Raw genomic sequence first — 24,972 nt, 5'->3', positions numbered from 1 at the left:
CAGCCTTACGGGGGGATTCACACATGGAAGATTTGTTGCAAAAATGTCAGTGATCGACAACCAGTTCCATTCATCAAAGTGATGTTATTTTGTGCAAGGATTTCTGCAAGCCCCATTCCGATGAATTGAACAGTCACAGATATTTCTGCATCAAATCTTCCTCATGTGAATTCAGTTGAAATCAACACTAGATGTCAATTTTGATATCTCATGAATTCCAGATAAGGAAGCTGTTTCATTTTTTGCTGGCATGTGCTACACTGGACTGTGCAATTATAGTTTACTGACTCTAAAGAGACAGGTTGTGTGATACTGAGATTGTATTATCACTGATTGAGAGACAGCCACATAGCATCACTATAATGGAATATTTAAAGGGGTTTTCTGGGAATACCATATTGATGACCTCTCCTTTAGTATAGGTCATCAATATCTAATAAGTGGAGGTCCAACTCCTGGCTCCCCCACAATCAGCTGTATGAAGCGTTCATGGCGCTCCAATGATTGCTCCAGCCTCCTCACAGTACACCAGGCTCTGCTCAGTACCTTGTATAGTGGCTGTCCTTGGTATTTCAGCTCAGGACCATTCACTTGAAAGGAACTCAGCTGCACAAAGACCATGTAACCGATGATTATGAAGAGGCCACAGCGCTCACCAGAGCACTGCAGCCTCCTAAAAGAGGGAGTTGGGAAGGGTGCTGGGAGTTGAACACCCACTGATCAGAATTTTAGAATAGGTCATCAATATTGTACTCCCTGAAAACCTCTTTAAAACTATCTGACTGTACAGCCATAGCTGTTCTTTCATAAGTCTAAAATAACTTAAATTATTGCAAATGTTATATTCTAACATAGAAAGGTTCCTTCACCAGGAGGGTGATAGCAAAAATGCACCTTTAAAACTTTAGATGTGTTTATTCTGCCATTTCTTTCTTCCAGGAATGATCTGCCTACTGCATGGTTAGTTACCAAAAGTGTGTGGGGGTGGGGGAGCACTATGTAAGCCTGACGTAAAAGCTATGGAAGAGATTTGTCTAAAGTAGTGCAAAGGAAAATGTGGAGTTGTGGCCCACAGCATCCATTCATCAGATTTTGTCTCCAAATTCCATAAGTCCATTGGAAATGAAATCTGAACTCTCCTTCGTGGCACTACTTTTGGTATCTCTGCCTGTGGGTGTTTGGTACTTAGGCTCTACATACAGTTTTCCAAAATAACCATAACCAAGACTACTTTAAGGGATTAACCAAGAGTCAGAGAGACTTCCCAGACTTCTCCACTGACCCTCAGTGGAGATAAAACTTACCTGGTCCCTGCCACTGGGTTCAATGTCTAATGCTCACAGGCCAGGTCTTCCTCTTCCTGCTGCGCTGAGATCAAAATCTGTCAACAGTGGAACACATGATCACTGCAGCCAATCACAGACCACAGCATTGACCTGCTCCCCTTGTGTAATGACAACTGGTCAAGTGACACAAGGTGAGCAGATCAACACTGCATCCTATGATTGGCGGCAGCGGTCATGTGTCCTCCGCCATCGACGCATGTGGAGAGGAAGAGCCGGCCTGTGAGCATTAGACATCGAATCCAGCAGGTCAGCTACTCTGGGAGGTCTGTCAGATTCTTGATTAACCCCGTTAAAGCCTTATTGTCGGGTATCTTATGAGAATATTTAGTATTGTGTCTGTAAAAGAGTTCCCTATCTTATGATTAGAGTTTATCTACACTACAACATGGTTACATGTGTATTTGTATGGCCACCAACATCCACAACCCTACAACCATTGGTGAGTTACATATGGAAGACAGATCACTTTCCATTTAAAGGGGTTATTCCATGACTAATGTAAAAAATGAAAATCACATAGGACATGACAATCTCTTTCTAACAAAGCTAGAACCAGTCCTGTACCTCACATGGATCCAGAGATCTCCCCATTCATTGCTCTGCTAGATTTATATCAAGCTGACAGCTCAAGGGGAGTGTCTATTCTGCTGCAGCTAAGGGGGCGTGTCCATGGTCTCCCTATCACAGCTCAGGAGGCAGCTGAAGGATGAAACTGAGCATGTGTGGCCATCTCAGTAAACAGGTCAAATAAATAAATAAATAAAAAAACAGCAGGTGGCGCTATACGGATACATTTTATTGAATATCTAAGTGACTATGCTAAATTTTCAATTACATGTAATTAAAAAAGTATTCAGATCCAACTGCAGGTTTAAAAACTGCAGAATAATTTTTGTGGGACAACCCCTTTAATATTTTGTTCGGCATCCTCCGTTATGAAGATAACTCTCCAGTTGTTATCTCCTACCATTCTCATCCCTGTTTTTTTTTTTCTTCAATTAAAGGGGTTATCCAGTGGGATAACATATGAAGCACAATGGGTTAAAGAGGACCTTTCACTCGATTTTATTAATTGAGATAAGTACCTGTACTTACGGGGTACCCTGCCTGTTTTGTTAAAATAGCGCTCCTACGCCGCACTGTGCCCACTGGTATTTTTCCCTCTCAGTATGTTAATACTGAGCATCGGAGCAATGGGGAGGCGACACAATCTTTGTCTGTGGACGTTTCCTTCTCCCCTAGCTGTAGCACTGTTCAATCGCAGTGCAGAGCGTCACAGCCAGGGAGAAAAAAGCCTGTGGTGCAATGTAGATTTCATAGTATTTTGTATACTGGTTTATCAGGAAAAACTAGCAATTGAAGTAAACAGTACGTGGAAATGAAGATTATATTATGTGTCAGTGGGGTGTGTTATCAATTCTAGAACTTTTTTTTTCTTTTACCAATAGTATGTGTGGTAGTATGGTAGCATGCACTGCAAAGATTCTCCATAGAACAGGTAGAAATTGCTGTGATTAAAAAACATCTTATACATTACAATGGAGTTGCAATCATCTTACTATGTAAAGAAAGATCTATTACTATAATTAGAGATGAGCAAATCAAAGTTGACAAAGTGGAACTCAATCCAAATTTCAGGAAGAATTCGATACGCACTTCCTCACTCTTCGTGGTAACAAATCGCATTTTTTCCTAAAATGGCTGCTGCACGTGTTAGGACATGGAGCAAATAACTCTGGGAAAGAGGGATCACCCACAATGCCATGCATGCAGCCAATCAGCAGCCAGCCGGCCCTGTGATGTCACAGCCCTATAAATAGCCTCAGCCATCTTGGATTCAGCCATTTTTTCAAATCCCGGCTTTCTCTGCGACAATTCAAAATCGGAACCATGGTGACCGACAACGGGAAGAACATGGTGTTGGCGCTGCGTCAAGGAGGGCTGAGCCCTGTGACCTGCATGGAACACGTGTTCAATCTGGTTGTCAAGCGGTTCCTTAAGTCTTCAACCCACATGCAAGACATCCTAAAAATGGCCAGGAATCTTTGCATGCACTTCAGCCACTCGTACACCGCAAAGCACACCTCCTTGAGCAGCAGCGGCAAAACGGCATCCCCCAACATAGGCTGATATGTGACGTTTCCACCCATTGGAATTCCCCCCTCCATATGTTTGACCGAATATACGAACAGAGAAAGGCTATAAACGATTTCTTGATGATCCAAGCAGACAGGAGTACTCTGCTGTGTAACTTTGATGTCAACCAGTGGCAGCTCATGCGTGACACCTGCCGTTTTTATCAGGCCCTTTGAGGAGGCCACGTTATTTATCAGTCGCCAGAACTACGGGATGAACAACGTAATTTCACTGCTTCTTGTCCTAGAACAGATGCTGGTAAATCAGCTGGTCAGTGGACTAGAGACGTGGCGCCTAGATCCCTCCGCCACATGAGCCCTGTGGGGGCTGAATTAGAGGAGGAGTACACTGGAGCACAAGCAATGTGTAGCGAAATGGGTGGTTTTTCTACACAGATGACAGGAATGGAGACGTGGACACTACATCTCACGACCACATGAGCCCTGTGGGGGCTGAACCAGAGGAGGAGGAGGACATTCGATCACAAGCAATGTGCCAAGAAATGGGTGGTTTTTCTACACAGGAGGAGGAGCAGGAGCGGCCAGAGGAGCTACCGGGCAATGAGGAAGACGAGGCAGATGACCAAGACACACCGTGGCAGTATGAAGAGGAGATGGAGGTAGGGAGTCCCTCCGAGTCACTTGCACAAATGGCCCAATACATGCACACTTGATTTGGTAGTGACAGCCGAATTGTCACCATTTGGCAGAGGGATGACTTCTGGCTCTCCACCTTGTTGGACCCTCGCTACCGGTCCAAAATAGGGGCCTTATTTACACCCGCGGAGAGGGAGTACAAACTGCTATAGAGACATCCTATGTAGTCAGTTGTCCGCTGCCTATCTGCGCCATCGTCCATCCTCTCTCAGGTCTGACCGGCGGGGCCCTCTGCGCTCACGTTCCTCTGCCATGGCTGCTGTAGCAGGGTGGGGGGTAGGAGCAATTCCAGCTCCATCAACAGAAACTTGAGTCTAGAGTCGCTGATGAGCAACCACATTGAAGATCTGCTGGACTACTGAGCAGCCAATCTGGATTTGTCGCCTCAACTGGCAGAGTTTGCCCTGGAAAAGCTGTCCTACCCGGCCAGTATTGTGGCATCAGAGCGGGTGTTTAGTGTGGCGGGGGCCATAGTTACCCTAAGAAGAACTCGCCTGTCAAGATGTATCAGGCGTGGATCAGCCAGGATTTCCATCCACCAATGCCTGATGCATCAGACTAGATCATCCATGGTGCCACACCAACACTTTGACAAAAAATACCGGTTTCTTCTGGCTACCTGCCTCAGCTACTATTCTAATGCTGCCACCCGCCTGATTCCACACATCTGATGCCAAGTGCTCCTTCTTTCACCCACCATCTTCAGCTGGTACTGGTATTGCGACCCACCTCCCCACTCTGTCCCCGGGTCACTCTGTGGTCTCCTGATGCTGCTGCCAACTCCACACTATGTCACCTTGCCACTCTGTGGTATCCTGATCCTGATGCCACCTTAACACTTTGTCACCTTGCCACTCTGTGGTCTCCTGATGCTGCTGCTACCTCCACACTATGTCATCTTGCCATTCTGTAGTTTCCTGATGCTGCTACCACCTCCACACTATGTCACCTTGCCACTCTGTGGTCTCCTGAAGCTGCTGCCACCTCTACACTAAGTCACCTTGCCACTCTGTGGTCTTCTGATGCTGCTGCTACCTCAACACTTTGTCACCATGCCACTTTATGGCCTCCTGATGCTGCTGCTGCCGCCACCTCCACGCTCTGTCATTGTGCCACCCTGTGGCCTCCTGATGCTGCTGCCACCTCCACTCTGTAATTATGCCATCTTGTGGCCTCCTCCTGTTGCTGCTGTTACCTCCACACTGTCATTGTGCCACTCTGTAGCCTCCTGATGCTGCCGCCACCTCCACAATGTAATTGTGCCACTCTGTGGCCTCCTGATGCTGCTGCTGCCACCTCCACATTGTCATTGTGCCACTCTGTGGCCTCCACCTGATGCCACCTCCACACTCTGCCATTAGGCCACTCTGTGGTCTCCTCATGCTGCTTCCACCTCACCACTATGTCATAGGGCCACTCAGTGGACTTCTCATGCTGTTCCCACCCTCCCCACTTCATGACTGGGCCACTATTTTGCCTTTCAGCCTGGCTGACATCATCATTTATTTGACCCTTCTTCTGATCTGTCAGAAGGAAGGAAAAATGAGATGCACAACGGATCCTGTCTATGTAACAGCTGTAAGGCCTGCATGACAAGGTCCCTATTTTGCATCAGAATTGGCTTATAATTTGGTAGCCAAAAGCAGTAGTGGGTACAAAACACAGAAGACATGCAAATATTCTATTCACGTGTCATCTCCGTTTTGGATCCACTCCTATTTTTTTATTTTATTTAGCAATACTGATGGATTACTGACCAAATGCTGACCGAGTGAAGGCAGATGCTCCACAGAGAGGATCCATTTTTTTGCTCTGACGGATCAGAGGAAGGGCAAAATAATCAGTGATGTCAACACAAACTTACTGCTGACAACCTCAACTCTGTTGGAGGGGCTCTACTTGTATAAGCGTTTAATAGAACAGGTTCTGTAGACATCTACAGTATGTGAAATCAGCTGCCGACAGTGTAAAGGGAGTACGCTTCTTCTTGACGCTAACATTGACCTGTAAGGCTGAGTTCACACTTATTTTTGGTCAGTTATTTGGTCAGTTAATAAGTGAAGTGTGCAGTGAGTCTAAGAGCGACGCCTGTCATCTGCATGTCATACTGACTCACATTATTGTTTCACTACCATAGCAGACTCCCTATGCGTGTTACTGCAAGGCACAGTGTTCTACACCACTATAAAGGCTCTCTGCAGGCAGGAAATAGCTGTTTTTTAATGCAATTTCCCACAATTATATTCGGATCGAATAAAAAAAAAAAAAACGGTGAACCGGCCGAATAGAATTTTTAAGAAATTCGCTCATCTCTACTACTAATGAATATGTTTATCATTATTACAAAGATAGGAAAATAGGAAGAAAAAATTTCGCTATAGTACAGTAATGTGTCCGCTTTTCAAGCTGTGAATGTTTTTCCAAAAAATATTTGCACTTCTTCTCATTTTTACATTACTCTAATGCATATAAAACTCTGCAGATAAAGCAGACTAGATTACAAAAAATCCTACTATTTTGTGTTGTATTTGGATTTCAGTCTCCATGGTAATAGACTATGAATTATGGCCCATATTTACTAAACTGAGTGTGCCATTTTTCTGGTGATGTTGTAAATTTTTTTGAGCAGAACATTCGAGACACATTTATTATGTATTTGCATTTTGCACACTGTACGACGCTCACCATTTTTTCACTTATCAAAAGTGGATGAGGCTAAATGGAGTTGTAAGTTGCATAATATTTATAATTGCTGTGCGCCAGTTTTTAGGTGCACTTTAATGCTCTATAGTAAGCCAGCGGCCTCCCTTTAAATAACACTGCAGAGAGGCTGGGGAACTAGCAGATGAGTAGTCTGTCCAAAGTGGAGGCTGCTAATAGACGAGTCTGGTGATGTGCCTCTCCAGCAGTGGCCATAATAAGGATAGAGCTGTACAATTGGAAAAGCCAGTTGCGGTGAAAAAGAGTGCAGCGTTATGCTATTAAGCACACAATATCGCTAAGTGACTTTGTGACTAAGTGACTGTATAAGTATAAGGTAGTGACCATATCCTTCATAGTACCCCCGAATCCTGACAAAGGCTTCTGACCCAGTTAAGCCAGTTGCAGATGAGATACTGGCTTAGCTCTTATGCAAGTTATGACTAACCACCTGTTTAAAAGGTCAAGCATTGCCGTTTTGTTTTATTCTTGTGATTTTTTTTAACCGTACCCTTAGAAACCAACCTATGGACCGAGAAAAGTACTGAAGAATGACCTAGAGCAATCTGTTATCCTTACACATAAAGCAAATCAATAGGAATATCCCAGAACGTATAATGAATAATATAACATTTACAAAAACAAAACGATTTTTTGTCATTTTAGGAGTTGGTAGAGCTAGAGAGAGGCAGAAGATTAGAATAAAACAGCCCCTCGATTTGATCCGTGCACTAGAAATGAAAACGCCATCCATGTGGTAACCAGATGCATTTTGAACAAGGATGAGCTGGCTCCTTACTATTGTAGTCAAGCCCTAGAACATCTCTTTTCTATTTTACTACACTTGAAAAAAATATATAGTCCCAGTAAGCAGCAAACATTAACCTGTTGGAGAGAATTAAGTAAAACTGCAGCTTTAGGCCTCCTGCACACGAACGTGTGCGCCCCGTGGCCGTGCTGTGGCCCGCAAAATGCGGGCTGCAATGCACGAACACCGATAGTGGGGCAGCCGCAGAGGACCGAGGACCCATTCACTTTACTAGGTCCGCAATCCGGTCGTTCCTCAAATAGATAGGACATGTTATATCTTTTTGCGGAACGGAAGTACGGGACCATTCCGCATCTCCGGATTTGCGGTCCCATTCAAGTGAATAGGTCCGCATCCGTGATGCGGAATGCCCACGGAACGGTGCCCGTGTATTGCGGATCCGCAATGCGGCAACGGGCAGCACACATTCGTGTGCCGTGCAGGAGGCCTTACACTGTTACTGCTTGCTTTTATGACAACATTGCCACCCACAGGTCTCTGGCATTATTATAGCTGACACTCCCATACAAAAGATATGTTATGTTGGCAATGATTTAAATGATAGTTGATGTTACACGATTCACAGCCAGATAAATCATTGGAAGATTCACCATGAAATGAAGGGAGCCAGTCAGTAGATTGATACTGTCCTAACCATGTGAAGTATGGAATTCTGACTCCCACATTAAAAAGTGGTTACGGAAGTCGGGATTATTAAAGCTGTACACCAGGTGTCTGATATTCAAAGTTGAAAATACTTTTCTACATTTGTTTTAATTTGCTTCTCAAATGCAATATTAGGCAATTTTCTAGAGAGTGTTTATTACCAATTTCCTACCTGTTGTAAGTCTATGCATTTCCTGTACTTAACTGGCTGTCCTGCTGTTTCTGAGATAGATCCAAAAGCACACTGTCCCTGGTTGTATTCCTCTTTCCGCCCTTCACCTTCCCCTTTTTAGCATCAAAGATACCAGCAGTGAGAGAAAGAAGGTTTTACACAGTATATCAGAGGGGGGAGAGGGGAGAAGCATCCAAGTATTCATAGAGTCAGTGGATATAGTACATGATGATGTCAGTGTATATAGTAAACAGAGCACACAGGGCAGTCTGCAGGAGAGGTGGTGAATCACTTAGTTGTACAGGCGAGTAGAGAGAGGAAAGTACCTGGTATACTCTGGGAGGGGGATGAGGATAAAATTACACACACCTCAGCTGTGTCCTTCCGGATCCCTCCACAGCCGTTGCTGTATCTCCCTGGTATGCAGATCACAACATCCGTTGACGGGGGGGGGCTGCCAATATCAGGCTGTGACAGTGACCTGCCTCCTTGCGTCAGATGTCACCTCATATGTGAGGGATCCGGAAGGAGACGGGCACCAGGTAAGTATTCTCGGTATGAGGGGCCCGGGCATTGGGCGTGGGTTTTTCAGGTTTGGATAACCCCTTTAAGTTAAACACTAACACATGTAAAATAATTTAATAACGATGTCCATAGCCTTTAATTGCAAGGAGTCCTAGCAATATAACCATATGTAACCAGTTTATTCATGGAAGAAGTGGTTTCAGGAAAAACACATCCTGTGCATACTCAGTTACAAAAATAAAAATATGTACACTTTATAGCACTTGTGCGTCCTTATGGTTAGCACGTGGCATATTAATATGCATGCACTTTCTATTTTTACACAGCACTACTGGAAAAGCGAATCCTTCACAGATACGGAAAGGGTTGTTTAAAGGAAATGTGTCTCCAAATTTTCTTGTATATTAGTTCAAACCAGATAGCGACACATTTCCTTTTTTCTAATCTGTTTTTATTTTCTGATTGCCGATTTATTTATTCTCTTCCCTGAACATAATTATGGGGGCGGCCATCTTGCCTCAACTGTTCATAACAGCATTTAGAAAGCATTAAGAAAATAGTTTTACAGCAGCCCCATGGTCCATAGACACAATGGTCAGGAGGGGACCTCATTGACTTTTTGAGTTTTGAGAATGACACAAATATTAGTTTTCACAAGGTTTGCTGCTAAACTGCTTTTAGATCTTTGTTTCAGTTGTTTCTGTGATGTAGTGAAATATAATTACACGCACTTCATACGTTTCAAAGGCTTTTATCAACAATTACATGACATTTATGCAAAGAGTCAGTATTTGCAGTGTTGGCCCTTCTTTTTCAGGACCTCTGCAATTTGACTGGGCATGCTCTCAATCAACTTCTGGGCCAATTCCTGACTGATAGCAACCGATTCTTTCATAATCACTTCTTGGAGTTTGTCAGAATTGGTGGGTTTTTGTTTGTCCACCCGCCTCTTGAGGATTGACCACAAGTTCTCAATGGGATTAAGATCTGGGAGTTTCCAGGCCATGGACCCAAAATGTCAACGTTTTGGTCCCTGAGCCACTTAGTTATCACTTTTTTTTATTTTTTTATTCGCTTTATTGAACACACAAAGCCAATTATGATGACAATCATTGTACACAATACATGACATAATGTACATCAGCAAATTCCGATAATTCCATAGAAGTTACTTGACTTTGCATAATAAACAATACAGTAAACACCTGTGCTGTATCCATTTGCTTGCGTTTTCTTGTCTAGACAAGAGGTATTTATATAAATGAACAAAACATTCTAGATGTTGCATCTCTCACGTGATCTGCTTCCTTCACCTGTACCCCCTATTTCCCACCTTTCAAAGTTTACATCTATCCAACTTGTTCTGCGTTTAAAGCTTTGGTTAACCCTCGAACAGAATAAGCAGTCCTGGAAGACCCACACCATGTCCCCCACACTTTTTGAAATTTGGGCGAGCAGCCTCTGTTCTTATACACTATGTTCTCATATGGTATGATAGTGTTAACCAGTTGTTTCCACTGCGCTAAGGTAGGTGCCCTGTCACCCATTCATCTCATGGCTATTGCCTTTCGCGCAAAAAATAATGTCTCCCTCAAAAATATCCTAGTGTGATGAGAATATGCAGTTTCATCTGATATTCCAAAAAGACAAGTTTTCGGATGTAGTGGAATTGTGCTGTCTAGGAGATCTGAAAGTAGTTTTATTACATCACCCCAGAATGATTGTATAACTGGACATGCCCAGACAAGGTGCCAGAAATCAGCTCCCTCTGACGTGCATCTGTGACACTCGGAGTGAGTACGCCTACCTATCTTAAATAGTCTGACCGGAGTTAGGTAACTTTGGCGTATTATACAAACTTGAATAAATTTATTATTTATGGCTAGTGACACTGGTCTGGGGGATTCCAGCACATCCTCCAAATCTTCAGTGGATAAGTCGGGAATCAAAGTTTTCCATTTATCTAATGCTAACATCGGGGTACGCTTGACGTCTAAGAGGTGAGTATATAGTGTTGATATGAAGCCACCTGGTCCTTGAGAGCGTATAACACCAATCATTGGACAAGAGGACTGGGGTGTCTCGGTAGTGTGTTTGTAGAGCGTGTCTCAATTGTAGGTATCTATAAAATGCTTGTCTCGGAAGTTCATATTTACGGCTCATGGATTCGAAATCATTGAAAACATTATTACTATAGAGGTTTTCCAATGTGACAACGCCATGTTCCTTCCAGAATGTTCTGTCTTGCAGTGTCATCAGATCGGGGAACATGGGGTTATCCCAAACCGGGGTTTCCAATAGATCCGCCTCCACATCATGTAGCCGTTTGCAGGCCGTCCATACCTGGACTGCCATTCTATGAATTGGTAATAACTTACGTGGGAACAGCTTCGGTTGTTCTAGAACCGGCCATAGGTTAGTGAGTCCTAGGTATTCAGCGAGCCGTTTTTCCTGGCTACAGAGAGAACCTTCCGGATATAACCATGACTTGATATTCCTCAATTGCCCTGCAAGGTAGTACAAGTGAATGTCTGGCAAGGACATACCCCCTTCTTTTTTAAAGCGGGTTAGGTTCACCATTGACAGCTTGGGCCTGTGTGCACCCCAGATAAAAGGCGAAAGCAAGGAGGTAAGCTTCTGAAAAAATGCTTTTGGAACCAAGTATGGAGCGTGCTGTAGGATATACAGACACTTCGGTAGTATGATCAATTTTATCAGATTTATTCTCCCTGATACTGACAGAGGTATTCCTTGCCACACCCTACATTTTTCTTTACAATATGTTATAAGTGGCTGAATATTTAGGGTATGATAGGATGTGACATCCTTTGTTATGTATATACCTAGATATTTATAACTGTTTACAATGGGTAGTTCCGCTCTGGCGACGGTATCTTCCATCTGATATAGTGGGCACAGAGTCGATTTGGACCAGTTTATCCTTAATCCAGAAAACTGGCTAAATAGTTCTATTATAGTAATCGCCCTAAGGAGTGTGAACTCCGTCTGTGACATGAAGAGCACCATGTCATCAGCGTATAGACCTACTCTATATTCTTGCTCCCCTATTCGGGTTCCATGAAACTGCGAGTCTGCCCTGATTCGCATAGCTAATGGATCTATAGCTAAGGCGAACAGTAATGGTGACAGAGGACACCCCTGCCTGGTACCTCGCCCCAATCTAAAACTTTCTGAGAGCATCCCATTTATTAATATGTCCGCCCTTGGGTGCTTGTACAACATTTCCACCCAATGTATAAATTTAGGGCCGAAACCAAATTTCTTAAGGACCTGGAATAAATAGGGCCATTCAACAGAGTTGAATGCCTTTGCTGTGTCTAAAGACGCTAAGGCCCATTTTTCTTGCCTCTGGAGCCCAATCTAGGTCACCACTTGTACCCTCCTAATGTTATCAGTGGTGGACCTACCTGGCAAAAACCTGGATTGATCTGGATGCACCAAGGTGCAGGCTACCTTACCAAGTCGTATGGCTAAAATCTTTGCTATGATCTTATAGTCAATGTTCAATAAGGATATCGGACGATATGATCCACAATCATCCGTGTCCTTTCCTGGTTTCAAGAGTACAACTATAGTTGCATCATACAGTGACGGTGGGAAGCATCGATTCTTAAATGCGTCTCCATACATACGTAGCAGTAACGGATTGATATGGGAAGCGCATTTAATATAAACTTCCAGGGGAAGTCCATCAGGACCTGAAGCTTTCCCCCTAGCTAATTGTGTTATGGATTCCTGTAACTCTAGGGCAGTTATAGGGGCTTCCAGGCTCTCCACTGCCTCTTGTGACAGAGTAGGAAATTCCAGGTCCTCAAGATATTGTATGACATCTTCTATCTCATAGTTTACCTTGGACTCATACAGATCCCTGTAGAACTCTTGAAATCTACTCGCTATAGTTTCTGGGTCAGACAGTATCTGTCCATCTAGTGCCTTTACTCGCAGTACCGCGGGGGAGGTCTGGTTTTGTTTAATAACAATGTGGGCCAAAAGCTTACTAGATTGATTGCCCAGTTCAAAGTACGTTTGTTTGGTAAAAAAACATTTTCCTTTGAGCTTTTTCTTTAAGTAAGGCTAAGTATTGCCTCCCTGTTGTCAGCCAAGCCTCTCAATTTACATCACTGGGATCAGCTATATATGCTGCTTCTAACCTTGAACATTCTGTTGCTAATCCTTCCTCCTGTCTAGCCGCTGATTTTTTAATATACAATATAGTGGATCGCAAGCAGCCTCTAAGATATGCCTTCATAGTTTCCCACAACAACATATTGTCTGTTTCTTCTTCATGACCCTCCAGAAATACCGCCAATTGATCGGGAATGCGATCAGACGGTCTGAACAGGGTCAGCCAAAAAGGATTAATCCGTGTTGAGCGTTTGATCGCACCCCCACCCAGCATCAGTTTTAGTTGCACTGGTGCATGATCGGATATACCTCTAGGCCCGTATTCTATATTGTATGTTAAGGAGCACATATGTGAGTTACCCAGGGTGTAATATATTCACGATAGCGTATTGTGACTGGCTGAGTGACAGGAGTATTGCCTAGTGTCAGGATACTTAAGGCGCCACATATCTGACCAACCCACCTACTCTAATAGTGCCGCTAGGGACGTCTTATTATGAAGTCGATTATCCTCATTCCCTGCCTGATGGTGTCTATCCAGCTCCCTATCTAAAGTCATATTAAAGTCTCCAAGACCTACCATGCGAGCTGATGGATAAGAGGCTGCGAAGCTCACAGCCTGTTGTATCACCTGCAAGGAGAAGGGTGGTGGGATGTATACACCAAGGATTACATACAACGTACAATTAATATATGCCGCTACAAACACATCTCCCCGCCGCATCTATCTGACACTGTTCCAGTTCCCATCTAAGGGATTTATGCACCATTAGTGACACTCCCCTGGACAAAGTCGTATAACATGAATGTTGCGCCCATTGAATCCAAGGTTTTTGCATCCGCCCTGTATTCTCGGCTGTCAAGTGAGTCTCCTGCAGGCATAGAATATGTGGGTTAAAATTCCTGACAGCCGAGAATACCATGGTGCGTTTCCTTGCAGTTCCCAATCCTCTTACATTCCAGGACATTATACGCAATTCTGACATGATGATTTGACGCTAAGGACCTCATTTACCACTCGTCCCTCTCCCTTCACTACAACATGACTGGTACAGCACAGAACAGATAACAATTGAACTGTCAGGCTTCTCCTGACATAAACTGTGAGTGCCCGCATGGTGTATCTGTGGAGCATACACAGCACTCTCGGCACATAAAGAAAAAAAAAATATATACCCCTTTTGTTAGGTGGCACTTCAAATAAACGGGGTGTGCATTTGGTGATTTACCGGTAGCACGAGGGTAGACTGTAACTAAATCGGGAACTCATTCCCCAACTTCTAACGGGGAGCCGGTTCAGGTCCCGGATAACTAGGCCAGCGGGTGACTTCACTCCTATTCGGATGTCTCAGCTTGCACTGAGCAACTTCTATATCATGGGAAGCAATAGTCCTGTTTGTTCCATTCTCTTCCTATCACATTTTTCTGACTCTGTCTGAATATGGTCATACATATAGATAGTAATATAGGAGGAACACTATAACAGGGACTAAAATTAGCCTAACTTCCCAAAGGCTGAGTACATATACATATATAACGTTACCGCTGGTAATATGTTCAAGTCCCCAGCTCTCCTTGCCATGCCGTCAGCAAAACTTAATTGTCCACAACTTTATCTGGGAGCTCTTGCATTTTTTCCCCTTCCATCCAGCCAGTCAGTGGACTCTTCAGGGTTGTTAAAGAATCGTCTCACTTCCCCATCCACCACTCTTAAACGGGCCGTGTACACCATGGAGTAAGGCAGATTCTTCTCTCTTAGCCTCCTTTTCACTGTGCTAAACGTCGCCCTTCGTTTCTGCAATTCAGATGAAAAGTCCGGGAAAATCATGATGTTGCTGTTTTCATACTTGAGTTCTCTCCTGGTACGTGCATCTGTAGTACATGGTCTCTGTCCATCGAGTTTAGAAGTCTTGCAAGCAGGGGTCTCGGTGGGGTCCCCGGTGGAAGAGGTTTGGCGGGTACACGGTGTGCGCGCTCTATAATAAACGCTACTGAGAAAGTCGCCTCTGGAAAGGAGTTGCGCAGTCATGTAGTGACGAATTCGCACGGATTATTGCCCTCTGCTTTTTCGGGCATTTCGATTATCCGTAAGTTATTGCGGCGTGTACGATTCTAATAATCGTCACATTTTTGTTGCCAGAAGCTGACCTTCTGCTCCAACTCCTGCACTTTCGTGGGGATTGGCTGTAGGCGATCTTCCACATCAGAGATCCTGTTCTCAGTCTCTTTTACGCGATCCCGAATAGCCTGCATGTCATGACGGAGTAGGCCTATGTCCACCTTCACCTCCTCCAGCTTACCCACCATCGATGTACGGCGGGTAGATATTGCATGCAGTAACTGTTCAGTGACTTGCTTAAGTCACTTGCTTTTGCGGCAGATAAGTGTCAGGATAAAGTAGAAGTTAGGGATTTGGGTCCGGAGCTCCTCTACATGCGTCCGCTCATATCAGCTTCTGGCCACGCCCCCTTAGTTATCACTTTTGCCTTATGGCATGGTGCTCCATCGTGCTGGAAAATGCATTGTTCTTCACCAAACTGTTGTTGGATTGTTGGAAGAAGTTGCTGTTGGAGGGTGTTTTGGTACCATTCTTTATTCATGGCTGTGTTTTTGGGCAAAATTGTGAGTGAGCCCACTCCCTTGGATGAGAATTAACCCCACACATGAATGGTCTCAGGATGCTTTACTATTGGCATGACACAGGACTGATGGTAGCACTCACCTTTTCTTCTCCGGGCAAGCCTTTTTCTTGATGCCCCAAACAATCGGAAAGAGGCTTCATGGGAGAATATGACTTTGCCCCAGTCCTCAGCAGTCCATTCACCAGAAGATCAAGCTGTCCCTGATGTTTTTTTTTGGAGAGAAGTGGCTTCTTTGCTGACCTTCTTGACACCAGGCCATCTTCCAAAAGTCTTTGCCTCACTGTGCGTGCAGATGCGCTCACACCTGCCTGCTGCCATTCCTGAGCAAGCTCTGCACTGGTGGCACTCCGATCCCACAGCTGAATCCTCTTTAGGAGACGATCCTGGCGCTTGCTGGACTTTCTTGGACACCCTGAAGCCTTCTTAACAAGAATTGAACCTCTTTCCTTGAAGTTCTTGATGATCCTATAAATTGATGATTGAGGGGCAATCTTAGTAGTCACAATATCCTTGCCTGTGAAGCCATTTTTATGCAACGCAATGGTGGCTGCACGCGTTTCTTTGCAGGTCACCATGGTTAACAATGGAAGAACAATGATGTCAAGCATCACCCTCCTTTTAACAGGTCAAGTCTGCCATTTTAACCCAATCAGCCTGACATAATGATCTCCAGCCTTGTGCTCGTCAACATTCTCACCTGAGTTAACAAGACGATTACTGAAATGATCTCAGCAGGTCCTTTAATGACAGCAATGAAATGCAGTGGAAAGGTTTTTGGGGATTAAGTTAATTTTCATGGCAAAGAAGGACTATGCAATTCATCTGATCACTCTTCATAACATTCTGGAGTATATGCAAATTGCTATTATAAAAACTTAAGCAGCAACTTTTCCAATTTTCAATATTTATGTAATTCTCTAAACTTTTGGCCACGACTGTAGATAAGCTTTGACCATCACCTATTGTGAATGGAGGATCCTGTCTTATCTATACACCAAGGTGCTATCTGTCAGTCTAGTTCAATGAGATGTACAAGACTAAGCGCAGCAGCGCCCCCATAGTAGTTCAGATTTACTAACCAGAGCCAGCATCAAGACTGGACCTCTAGACCGAGATGGGGATTTTATCACAAAAAACAGGTGGGTTTTATAAGCCTACACACAAACTGTACACTAACACTCTCTTACTCACACACATAAGCAGTGTGATTTTGAGATTTTGTTTCATTTTGTTTGTATTTGCTGGTCTATATTGTGTTTTCCAAATTTTCTAGCAGTAGGACTATAAAGCAAGTGGTAGTGACAGTGACAGTGATCCTGCTGGAGCTGCTGAATCATCCCTGTCTAGTGTCTGTCTCCTTCAACTTGCTTTAGTTCCTTTGTCAGGAAGGTGGACTAAATCATTTAGTTCACTTAGAAGATCAGTTCATTTTGGAATGATCATTCACAAACTACCGATCACTAGTCCTGTGAGCTCAGCATAGGGAGAGAAGCGGCAAGTGCTCATGTGCTAGGGACAGTGTTGCTGAAAACGATTAGGAAAAGAATATTGGAGAGGGAGAGTGCAGGGAGAGTGTAGGGAGAGTGTAGGGAGACTGCAGGGAGAGTGTAGGGAGACTGCAGGGAGACTTAATCTGCATCATTTTTATGTATCTATTCCTACATTTACTTATCCATACATCAGCCGTAAAAGTAATTTAATACTAATAAGACGGAATCCTTTATTATTTCAGTGCTCAGCATCCCAACCAATACCATCCAGTTTGCAAACATTAGGCGGTCCAGGTCTTAATGATGAACATCCTCATATTTTGTTGGCTTTACTTCTTCCAGGCAGGCCAGAACAGTAACAATTTGCCAAACCCCATACAAGCAACGACACCTGTTTAAAGGTGCATTTAAAGGATAACTGTCACACTTAGACCCTCATTTAAATTTTCAAATATGTAGATACTAATAACATGATATTCCAGAATCAGTTACTATTAGACTGACTTACCCCATATTTAATAAGATTCAGCCCTTAGCAACCAGTCTGCATAAAACTGCAATTTCTCAATTTAGTTAAGATGGCCGCCACTGCCCTCCCCCTGAGGCTAATCCCCCCTGCCCTCACTAGCCAGTAACAATAGCCCCCCAAAAGAGTTAGGAATCAGAGCCCTCCCCCCTAAAGGGTTAATCTCCTTCAGCACAAAGGGTCCTCTTACCACATGTTGCTTTCATTTATACACTGAGCAGACGGCAGATCTCCCTTTCCTGATCTGCGCTGCACCAACTTTACTTCTCCAGCTCTGCTGAGTGAGGGAGCGTCTGCCAAGCACAGGGACAGGGAGAGGTGCACACAGCCCAGGCACTGTTATCAGCTGCTGGGGAGGACCTGGCTTTAATCATTTACTTACAGTCCCTGGCTGTCAGGAATGTGAACCTGCACGCTGCATGCTTCTGCGTCCTTCGTCCTTCAACACATAGACGGACCATGCCTAGCAACACTATTTTAAGCACAGGTAAAAGTAGGCAGTAGAGGGAACAAAAATGTGGAATTAAGGGGTAATTGAATACACAGTGAAAAGTTGAAATAGGGCCACCAAGGTGATATTAATCACCACACTCCAATACTCCAAAAAATATATATATGACAGTTATCCTTTAAGGTGCTCCGCAGCCATCAACAATGAAGACCGACTATACAGTGCGGTATTCATTATTAAATGAAAGGCAACTGTGGGTTAATTGATCGGGCAGTTCTTCACTTCTGCATGGCCGCAACCGCCCATAGCAAGGCTGCTCTGTGTTGTGGTATCCTAAGATAAAGAATAGTATTTTCTGAACCTTTTGGTCGGCGCTGAAAACAGGAGGCAATTTTTTTATAAAACAAGTCGATTTTTATTCTTTAGTCAACGCGTTTCAAGGGCGCACAGCCTCTTCATCAGGACAATAAAAGCATATAATGAGTGATGTCAGAACATCGTTTTTTAAACAGTATTTTGGCGCGCAGGGCTGTAGTTTTGTAGACGATGTTCTGACATCACTCATTATATGCTTGTCCTGATGAAGAGGGCTGTGCGCCCTTGAAACGCGTTGACAAAAGAATAAAAATCGACTTGTTTTATAAAAAATTACACGGAACATTGCCTCCTGTTTTCAGCGCCGACCAAAAGGTTCAGAAAATACTATTCTTTATCTTCAATACTTTATCTCTCTTGCCGCACCTGGGGCGGAGAAAGGGAACCTTGGCAGCAGTACAGGACCCCGCACGCTGGACGGGAGAATACCAGCAAAAGCATCATACAGCTGTTGTGGCTCTACACAACAAGCGCTTCTTGTATAAAGTGCCATAAAACTGTTATACAGCCACACACACGAGGCGCGGCCTCCTGTCTACTTTCTCTTCTCTCGTTTATGGTGGTATCCTAAGGCAGAGTAGCCTGGGTATACCTGATTTATAGCGATTCGTGACAAAATAATTCATAACAAATCAAATTTGTTGGCGAACTTTGGAAAAGTGGCCGAATCTAATTTTTCAAAAGTTCGCTCATCTCAGGTCTAATGAGGGTCTAGAGCGGTCTAGGGGGGTCAGGAGGTCTGACTGGGGGGGATCAGGAGGTCTGACTGGGGGGTCTGGAGGTCTGATTGGGGGTCTGGAGGTCTAATGGGTGTCTGATTGGGGGTCTGAAGGTCTAATAGGGGTCTGGAGGTCTGACTGGGGGGTCTAGAGGTCTGATTGGGGGTCTGGAGGTCTAATGGGTGTCTGATTGGGGGTCTGAAGGTCTAATAGGGGTCTGGAGGTCTGACTGGGGGGGTCTAGAGGTCTAATGGGGGTCTGGAGGTCTGAATGGGGGGTCTGGAGGTCTGTTTGGGGGTCTGGAGGTCTAATGGGTGTCTGATTGGGGGTCTGAAGGTCTAATAGGGGTCTGGAGGTCTGACTGGGGGGTCTAGAGGTCTAATGGGGGTCTATTTGGGGGTATGGAGGTCTGACTGGGGGAATAAGCGGTATAATAGAGGTCTGATTGGGGGTATGGAGATCTGAATGGGGGGTCTGAAGGTGTAATGGGGGTCTGACTGGGGGGTCTGGAGGTCTGACTGGGGGTCTGATTGGGGGTCTGGAGGTCAAATGGGGGTGTGATTGGGGTTCTAAAGGTCTAATGGGGGTCTGATTGGGGGTCTGGAGGTCTAACGGGGTCTGATTGGGGGGTCTAGAGGTCTAATAGGGGTCTGACTGGGGATCTGATTGGGGGTCTGGATGTCTCATGGAGTGTGATTGGGTGTGTGGAGGTCTAATGAGGGTCTGATTGGGGTATGGAGGTCTGACTGGGGGGTCTAGAGGTCTAATGGGGGTCTGATTGGGGGTCTGGAGGTCTGACTGTGGGGTCTGGAGGTCTGACTGGGGGTCTGATTGGGGTTCTGGAGGTATAATGGGGGTCTGAAGGTCTGATATGGGGGTCTGGTCTGAGGTCTGATATGTGGGTCTGGGGGTCTAATGGGAGTCTTATTTGGGGGTCTTATCTGAGGTCTGATATTGGGTCAGGGTCTTACATGGAGGTCTAATGGGGGTCTGATCTGAGGTCTAAAACTGGGGTCTTATATGGGGTTTGACATAGAGGTCTAAAGGGAGTTTGGTTTGAGATGGGAGGATCTCATTTAGGGTTTTATATGGGGGTCTGATCTGAAAGGAAGGGGGATTTTTTTGTACTAGCGCACAATATAAAGGGGTGTTTTTGTACTGATGCACTATCTGCATGGTACCAGTATTTTCAGGGGGACTGTTTCTGCAGGAAAGTATTGGGCAGCACAATGGACACAGTATTGGGGGTGGCAGGGTGGGGTGTTGAGAAGGTGGGAGGATGATGGAAAAGTAGGATAGTAAGATGTCTGTTTGTTAAACTCTGCAGAGACGATGTGCTGCTGAAAGAATTCACCATGGTGGTTTGGTATAACAAGAGAAGAAGAGGAAAGAGAATATCTACATCAGAGAAGAGAAGTCACTGGATGTAAGAGGTATGTGGTGCTGTATTACCCTGTATGTTCTGTAGCGCTGTATGTAATGTTTTCCAAGTATGTCTTTAAAGGGGTTGTCTAACCATGCCGATATGCCGAATGCGTCCAGCGCGCTATCACAGAACATGAGCGCGCTCATGTTTCCTCAGCAGCACAGGGGAGAAGGAGTCGCTCTTTCCCCTCCCCCTGTGCCGCGCTGCCAATGAGGAGAGACGGCAGGAGGGGCGGGCACACTGCGCCACCAATGAGAGGATCTTTCATGGGTCCAAACATAATAAACTAAGTAGCTGAACATGTAGAGGTTAATGCAGGGATGTCCCTGCACTTACTATTATATGTGGGCGCCACTCCGTTTCGCCGCTATGACCCCCATTACCTTCTGCTGCGCTGTATGCTAATCACTAGCATCTGAAAAACAGGGAGGAGACATTAGCTACTCTCCCTGGGTGTTCCTTCTCCCAATCGCAGCCCAGAGCATCACAGCCAGGGAGAGAAAAAAACTCACCTTCTCCCTGACTGTGACGCTCTGCGCAGTGATTGGACAGCGCTACAGCCAGGGAGAAAGAACGCCCAGGGAGAGAAGCTGATGTATCCTTCCTGGTGTTCATATGCTAGTGAGGAGTTTTTTTTTGCTTCTTGGAAATTGGAGATTTATGTATATCTCCGTTTTCCATCCCTTCTATTCTATTCCTAGCATGTTGCCCTTGTTTCCCATACAACCCGATTATTCTGTGTATAATTACACCTCTTCCAGTCCTTCATATACCCCAGGAGCAACACACAACCCTAGCAGATACTTATATAAAAATAGTTTACTGATAACATAGAGATGACAAAGCAATGGACATTATACATAGAAATACAGATAATATAATACATAGAGGACACAACCGCACACAGCCACCTCCGTTCCTGCGCAACCTGGATGCTAAGCAAATGTGGCTAATAATGTGCATGTATATACAGTATATCCAGAGTCCACCAATATACAGTCTACTGGATCTACTCTTATAACCAACTCACATCAAGTACCTGACCATTAGTATATGTAGATATAGAGACTCCTGCATAAACAGCATATATAATCTAACTGGTTATACAAACGCTGACTACAAATATCTATATGTACACATATAAAGTCTACTGGGATATTATACTTATATACATACCCACATACGCACACATATAACTTAGCTTGCTCCTGAAATGCTGTTGGTCCAGTGGCTGGCAGGAAGAGAGAGCCCGAGCCTCACTCAACTTTCACCTATATCTTGCTGTGTCCCAGCCCCCCACCATAGACTCCACCCTGTGACCACCCAAATATCTTCCCCCATCTCAAAAGGATGTTGTTCAACTGCCTTAGATATGCTAACAAGGGACACAATGCTACTGGCCATACTGAATGGGTGAATACCACTGGGTCCAATTATTAGGCATATTTGTGTGGTCATCAGGATGAGGTTCTGAGTGAAAGCCATATTTCCCTTAACAGCTAGTGATTAGCATACAGTGCAGGAGAAGGTAATGGGGGCCACAGCGGCGTAATGGAGCGGCGCCCAAATATAATCCCTGCATTAACCCCGACATGTTCTGCTACTTAGTTTATGTTTGGACCCATGAGAGGTCCTCTTTAACGTTTAATACAAATACAGGAGGCTGGGTGCAGAATCGCATAGCCGTCGCCCAGCCTCTATGAAAGGAAGCTGCGATCAGTGGCAGTTAACCCCTCAGGTGCCGCTGATTGCAGCTCCCTGTCAGAGGCAGGGTGCTGGCTATGTGATTCTGCCACTGACACACGCGCCTCCTGTATTAAACGTTAATTATCATTGGTGGCGCAGTGCGCCCTCCCAGTAATAAAAGCATTAGTGGCGCAGTGCGCCCTCCCCCCCACTCCCAGTATAAAAATTATTTGTGGCGCAGTGCGCCCCTCCAACCCCCCCACCCCCAAGTATTAAAATCATTGGTGGCCACAGGGTCCCCTCCCCTGATCTTCATTGGTGGTGCAGTGGCAGCTTCTGATCAGAACCCCAGCAATGTAATCCTTGGGCTCTGATTGGTTATCATGGCAGCCAGGACGCTACTGAAGCCCTGGCTGCCATGGTAAGCTCCCTGCTGCTGTGTGTACTAGGCACAGGGTAGCAGGGAGAGGGTGAGGTCCTATTCGCCTTAATAGAGCTCTATTAGGCTGAATAGGACAAGGGTTCTAGCCCCTAAGGGGGGAAATAGTTATTAAATAAAAAGTTTTAAAAAAGAGTTTAAAAAACCCACCAAAATATTAAGTATAAAGTATAAATTACCCCCTTTCCCAATTTTACATATAAAATATATAAACAATAAATAATAAACATATCACATATTGCCATGTCCGAAAAGTCCAAACTATTAAACTATTAAAATATTTTTAAAAATCTTCTATGTGGTGAATGCTGTAACAGAAAAAATGTTTTTTGTTTTTTTCAAAAATGAAAATGCACAGAATATTGGTATAAGTTATCGGCTATCGGCCTGAAAGTTCACAGGTTATCGGTATCGGCTCTAAAAAATTTATATCTGTCGATCCCTAGTATGTATGTGCTACTTTACAGTAGATTCACTCCAGATATGAAGCCAAATTAGGGTAACCAATGTATAGTTGCTGGGAAGGCCAAATGCTGCTGGGACCCACTCCAATGACAAGAACTCGAGCCTTGAGTCTCCTGTATGTCTTGAAGAGACATGAAGCAGTGATCACATATGTGTACTACGGCTCCACTCAATGTCTATGGGACTGACCTACTCAGTCCCATAGACAGTGTATGAGGCAGAAGGACACATTTATGACCAATGGTCCAGTCAAACAGTGGGCTCAAGTCTTCTGTTCTTTTGATTGGTGTCGATCCCCGCATTCAGAATCACCTGCGATCATACACTTTTAAATTATTATTTGGACAACCACTTTATACATTGTTAATGTGGCCAAACCTTTTAAAATAGGACATGCTGGGCTTTCTGGTGCAGGAATTGCCAGCCAATCAGCCAATATGTGGCGGTAACACACCTTGCGAGCTAATGTCATTGTTCATCTGATGCCGGACATGTCCCATGATCAGGAAGTGCGGGATATTTAAACAGGCAACCTGCTGCCCACAGATTGCCTGTGACAAGTGCCTTCGGATTCCTCACTAGTGTCTCTATTGGATATTATTCTGACTCTCCTGGTATTCTGACCCTGCTTGGACCTTGACCTCTGATTATTGGTTGACAATTTGGATCATGACTCATCCTCCTAGTTCTGATCTTCTGACTTGGTAATGGTTTTGATTTGCCTTAATTGGTATTCTGGTTTTGGCTACTGCATCCGGTTCTGATTTGGCTTATATTAGTCTCTCCTGGTTTGACCCAGCTAGTTTGTTTCAGCAATTTCTCTGTGGTTTTGATCTGTCACTAGTTGTTTTTCCTTTCTTGTAGGCCTCCGCACTTATCTAGGAAGAGACTGTCATCCAGTTGTGGGCCGCTGCCTAGAGCGAATCGTGCAAGTAGGTAGGCATAGTGGGACGGGAAGTTCAGGGTTCACTGCTCTTTACCGTGACAATGAGATCCAAGCTTCGAAACTCATGACTACTGCACTTATGTATGGGTGTATTCACATGGCTAATTTGTTGCACAAATGTTCTGCAGCTGAAAATCTGCTCTGTACAAATGATTGAAGTTATTTTCACAGTACAGATTTCTGGAAACCCTAAACAGATGAATGGGACAGAGTCAAAATATTCCTACAGCAAATGTGCCACCTGTTAACATACCTTTAATCATGGTATCATAATCCATCAGTAGGTATAGTTAGTGAGTATAAGGCAATCAAGATTCCCTTCCAACACTAAACTGGAGCCCCGAAAATGTTCCTAGTTCACTACCCCTTACAATATTAATGACCCTTTCCACATGGATGCCATACAAAGGATGTTTTGAGGCCAGAAATTTATATCATCATGATTTAAAGTATAGAAATGAATGTTCTCAAGCTCCATATGTGGTAAATACTGAAGTTTCATGTATTTAATATGTACTGTATGTTGGCAGAAGATAATGATCTAATGTTGGTTTTCAGAAGGATTTGAAAAGAAGAAAAAGTAATAATAAGTTACAAAACCTTTCCAAAGACAATTATTCTATACACATCCGCCCCATGATCCATTAAATGT

The 24,972-nt window shown here is 44.4% G+C and overlaps 1 protein-coding gene across 1 annotated transcript in view; it reads right to left on the bottom strand.

Annotated features, from left to right (window-relative positions):
* MED12L (mediator complex subunit 12L) overlaps positions 1 to 24,972 on the bottom strand; it is a 648,568-nt gene that overhangs the window by 350,944 nt on the left and 272,652 nt on the right. The window lies entirely within an intron of this gene.

This window comes from Bufo gargarizans, chromosome 4 (genome assembly GCF_014858855.1).
Source record: "Bufo gargarizans isolate SCDJY-AF-19 chromosome 4, ASM1485885v1, whole genome shotgun sequence".
NCBI classification, from domain to species: Eukaryota; Metazoa; Chordata; class Amphibia; order Anura; family Bufonidae; genus Bufo; species Bufo gargarizans.
This window is presented reverse-complemented; position numbering and strand designations above follow the sequence as displayed.